Genomic DNA, 5,104 nt, shown 5'->3' with positions numbered 1-5,104 from the left:
GCATAGTGCCCAAGGCATTTGACTGCTAACCAGAAGGCTGGCGGTTCAAACCCACCAGCCACTCCTCAGAAGGAAGGTTGGGCAACCTACTTCTGTAGTGATAATGCCTCGGAATCCCAAGGAAGGGTTGCTATGAGTTGGATCTGACTTGACAGCAGTCAGTGATATACAACAAAACATGCAATAATTCATCAGTTTCCACATGTATGCTTCTTGTTGTTGTTGTGTGCCATCGAATCAGACCCGACTCATAGCGACCCCTCCTTGGGTTGCCGAGACAGTATCACTACAGAAGTAGAGTACCCCATCTTCCTGCTGAGGAGTGGCTGGTGGGTTTGAACAGCCAGCCTTCTGGTTAGCAGTCAAGTGCCTTAGGCACATGTATGCATAAGTAACATTAATTACATTCTTAAAGTTACACTAACCATTCTTGCTGTCTTTTTCTAAATTATGTCTCCACCATTAACATATATCCAGTAAATTCTAAGCAAAAAGCCCCATGTTCCCTCTCCCTTCAGCCCCTAGTAACCACTCATTACTTATGCTTAGGGAGCTCTGGTGGCATAGTGCCTAAGGCATTTGACTGCTAACTAGAAGGCTGGTGGTTCAAATCCACTGGCCACTCCTCAGAAAGAAGGCTGGACAATCTACTTCCATAATGATACCACCTTGGAAACCCAAGAGGGGTCACTGTGAGTCAGATCCAACTTGATGACAGTATTTATCTAATATGACTGATATGTTACGGTATTTTTCCTTTTGTGTCTGACTTTATTTTGCTCAGCAAAATGTCCTCTAAGTTCATCCCCAGTGTGACATGCTTCAGACCTTATTCCTCTTTTTTGGCTGAGTAAGGTGATTTTCTTTTATATAATTTTTGAATTATAAATTGGTTATCTTTCTTTAATAACTTTCACTACTGAATGAGCTCTTTTCCTTGCTCAGTGTACATGCAAGTGTCTGCAACAGTTCAGTGACAGATGTTAGGAATTAAAGACTAAATTCAGATTTAAGCTTTTAACCCTTGATAGGTTGCCTCCCCTATACTCTTACTCAATATTTAGCAGGGTAAAGATGAAAAATCTGATGAAATGATGTGAGAAGAAGCAGGCAACACCAGGGACAAGGATACCTCTTATAATGGAGATACACCTGTTGAACTTTCCCAAAGATTTTTAATGATCATTTTTAAAGGTTCTCTTTCATTTATCAACAAACATTAAATATTTCAACTCTCTCCAGACTCCAAATGCTTGAAACAAAAGTGGACAGAAAGCCAGCCTTTCCTTCTAGGTATCCTGGGAAGGAAGCCCTTGTTGGCACCTAATGGTGAGTCATTCATAATACCTCTGAGAGCTGATGTTGTCTGACTTCAAAGAAGAGATTAAAAGAGATTTTACCACCTAGTTAGGGGCTAAATAGAGCTTTTCCAGACTATGGTAATCCCAGCTCGGTGATACCTGTGTTTCTTGTGTTTTCTCAATAGTGTTGGAAGAATGCTACATCACCAGGTGTATGTATCAGGTTTGGGTTTTCAGAATGGCAAGGGTGCTGTGCTGAGCTTGTACTGGTCCTTTGATGGTCCACCTTCTTCAGCCCTCTTCCTTCACTTTTCCTTTCAAGTGTACAGGCAATCATCAGCCCAACAGGGACAATAAACAAACGTGGTTTTTGTCAGTTGCCTTCGATTTGACTCTGACTCATGACAACCTTGCTTGCTGAAAGAGAAGATGACTTGAAGTACTTCCTGATGAAGATCAAAGACTCCAGCCTTCAGTGTGGATTACATCTCAATCTAAAGAAAACGAGAGTCCTCATAACTGGACCAAAACAACCTTATGAGAAGTGGAGAAAAGACTGAGAGGTGTCAGGGATTTAATTTTACTTAGATCCACAATCAACATCCGTGGAAATAGCAGTCAAGAAATCAGATGTTATATTGTACTGGGCAAATCTGCTGCAAAAGACCGCTTTAAAATGTTAAAGAACTAAGATGTCACTCTGAAGACTAAGGTGTGCCATGGTATTTGCAATAGGCTTATATGCATGTGAAAGCTGGACAATGAATAAGGAAGACCGCATAAGAATTGAGGCATTTGAATTGTGTTGGTGAAGAATACTGAAAATACATGGACTGCCAGAAGAATGAACAAATCTGTCTTGGAAGAAGTAACTGGAGTGCTCCTTAGAAGCTAGAATGGCCGGTCTTTGTCTCATGTACTTTAGTCATGTCAGAAGAGAGCAGTCCCTGGAGAAGGACTGCTTGGTAAAGTAGAGGGTCGGTGAAAAAAGGGGAAGATCCCAAAGAGATAGATGAACACAGTGGCTACAATGATGAACTCAGCATAGCAAAGATTGTGAGAATGGTGCAGAAACAGGCAGTGTTTCATTTTGTTGTACAAAGAGTCACTATGAGTCGGAGCTAACATGATGGCAACTAACAACAGCAACAACAACATGAAGACCTTGTGTCTATAACAGAATGAGATGTTGCTTCATCCTGTGCCATCTTCACAATTCTTGAGCTCATTTGTTTGAGCTCATTTTCAGAAGTGAAAGCCAGGCTCTTCTTTCTAGTCTGTCTTAGTCTGGAAGTGTCACCATTGGAGACCCTGCTGGTGTATGAAATACTGATGGCATAGCTTCCAGCGTCATAGCAATATGCAAGCTACCATATTATGACAAACTGATGCATGGGGGGTGGGCGGGAACAGTGAGCAAATTCCACTTTGTCCCAGCTGCCAAGGAATTAGCTCTGACTCATGGTGATGCCATGTGTGTCAGAGTAGAACCGTACCCCAGAGGGTTTTTCAGTAGCTGATTATTTTAGATCACCAGGCTTTTCTTCCAAGGTGTCTCTGGGTGAACTTCAACCTCCAACCTTTCGATTAGCAGCTGAGTGAGTGCCTTAACTATTTGTACCACCCAGGAACTCCAGTGAACAAATAGGACCCAGGTATCCCATAGATGAAGTCTCTGGGTGGTGCAAGTGCTTATCACTCCCAACTGCTAACTGAAAGTTTAGAGGTTGAGTGATCCAGAGGCACCTCAAAAAAACAAAACAAAACAAAAACCTGGTGATCTACTTTAGAAAAATTAGCCATTGAAAACCCTGTGGAGCACAGTTCTACTGACACACGGGGTTGTCATGCATCAAACCAATTCAGTGGCAACTGATGTTTTGAATCATCCCACAGATACTTTTCTGAGAAATTGGTGGTAGGAATCTTCCTGTTGGCTTTTCCCTTCAGAGACAGAAGTCCTATTCCTTACATGTTAATTTGCTTGCAGTCAGTAGAGATTTGAGACAAGTTTGCCAGGAAAGGGATGCTGTTGGAGCTGACTGACCTCCTACCGGGGAACACTGCACAGAGACGGGGGTGTGCCCTCTGAGCATCTGTTAGGTGAGGGAGAACAGCCTCTGTGTGGTTGTGTGGACTGTGACTCTGCTGGGCCCTTGTCTCTAGGCATTGGCTCCAGAGCACAGGAAAGTGTGTCCAGTCATAATTGCCTTGTGCCTTCTCTAGGTAACCTCTGCTTTCCCAGTGCCCTTGGTTAAATGGTGGTGCTCAGTTTTGACTTGGTGTCCTGCTGTCTAGCTCTTCAGCATCATATGCATTTTTGTAAAGGAGCAATCAGCTGTTAACCTTAAAGTTGTCAGTTCGAACCTACTCAGAGGCTCCATGAGAGAGAGGCCTGGGGACCTGCTTCTGTAAAATTTTACAGCCAAGAAAACACTATAGGACAGTTCTACTCTATCACATGGGGTCGCCAAGAGTTAGAATCAGCTCCATGGCCCCCAACAACAATAGTATTTTTGGCCAGCTGATAACTTTTAATTCCTTCAGGCCTTTTGTGTGGATGCTAGTTAGGCAATTCTTAATGAAGAAAATAGAAAACACTCGAATTCTCTGTTTTAAATTGGGCCGTCTCAAGTGGCTGCCTGTATACAGCCAGTTTCATGAGGCTGTTTTGACTTGCAGGGCATTTTGATGTGGCTGGTCTGATGCAAGAAGCTCTGGTGACACCATTAAGGCACTTGGCTGCTAACCGTAAAAGTCAATGGTTCGAAAATCCCGAGGTTCTCCATGGAAGAAAGATGAAGCAATCTGCTTCCATAAAGATTTACAGCTTTGGAAACCCTATGGAGCAGTTCTAATCTGCTCTGCCTGTGTTCTATAGGGTCATCATGAGTTGGAATCAATTCATTGGCAGTGGGTTAGGGCCTGGTCTGATGCAACTGAGTCAGTAAGGAGAGCACTGCTATTGTTTGCTTGTTTGTTGTTTAAATGACTAAGTGAAGAACAAAATGAATCCTTCCCTTCACTCTGGCTTAGCCCTTATCCCTGATTCCATACCCCACCCTATTGTCCTGTCTTTGAGCTTCAGCCCATCCTGAGGGTGAGGAATAGTGTCAGGGTAAGGCTGGGGGAGGGGTACATGTGTGTATCATGCATTTCTTGGGAATGGATAAGTTGAATTGTTATTATTATTATCATTGTTATTATTAATTAAGGAGCTCTAGTGGTATAGTGCTGCAGGGGTCCAGGTGAGGAGAGAGAACCCAGGCACACCCAAAGCAGCAGGACGGGAGAGCGGGAGAAAGGGGATTAAAAGCCAGGAACCTGGACAGAGGAGCAGTCAGCCGCAGGGATCCAGGTAAGGGTGGTATGAGAGGTTTCCAACAGGGAGACAAACTTGTCCGTCAGTTTGTCCTACAGTGGTGACGTGTTGATGTGAGTTTTGAGGCTGAGCCACTGGTGTTTCAAACCCAGCAGGATGCACATGGTGCACAGGTATCATCCCAGTTTACAAACTGAGACAGACTAGGAAGAAGGAAGAGGCCATCCACTTCTCAAAGAATTGGCCAGGGAAAACCTTATGAATAGCAAAGAAATACTGTTTGCTACATTATTGCGCAACTTTATGAATAGTCTGGTTAGGTTAGAAGGCTCTCAAAATAGGACTGGGAAAGAGCTGCATCATCTGAGTAAACCTAGCCTTACTCCTATGGATAAGGTAAAGCTTTCGAGACCTCCATTTGCTGATGTGGCACCACTCAAATTGAAAAGAAACAGCTATAGACATCCATTAATCATCGGAA

Source organism: Orycteropus afer, unplaced genomic scaffold (genome assembly GCF_000298275.1).
Source record: "Orycteropus afer afer isolate SDZICR_OR568_19922 unplaced genomic scaffold, OryAfe1.0 scaffold00079, whole genome shotgun sequence".
In the NCBI taxonomy this organism is placed as follows: Eukaryota; Metazoa; Chordata; class Mammalia; order Tubulidentata; family Orycteropodidae; genus Orycteropus; species Orycteropus afer.
This window is presented reverse-complemented; position numbering follows the sequence as displayed.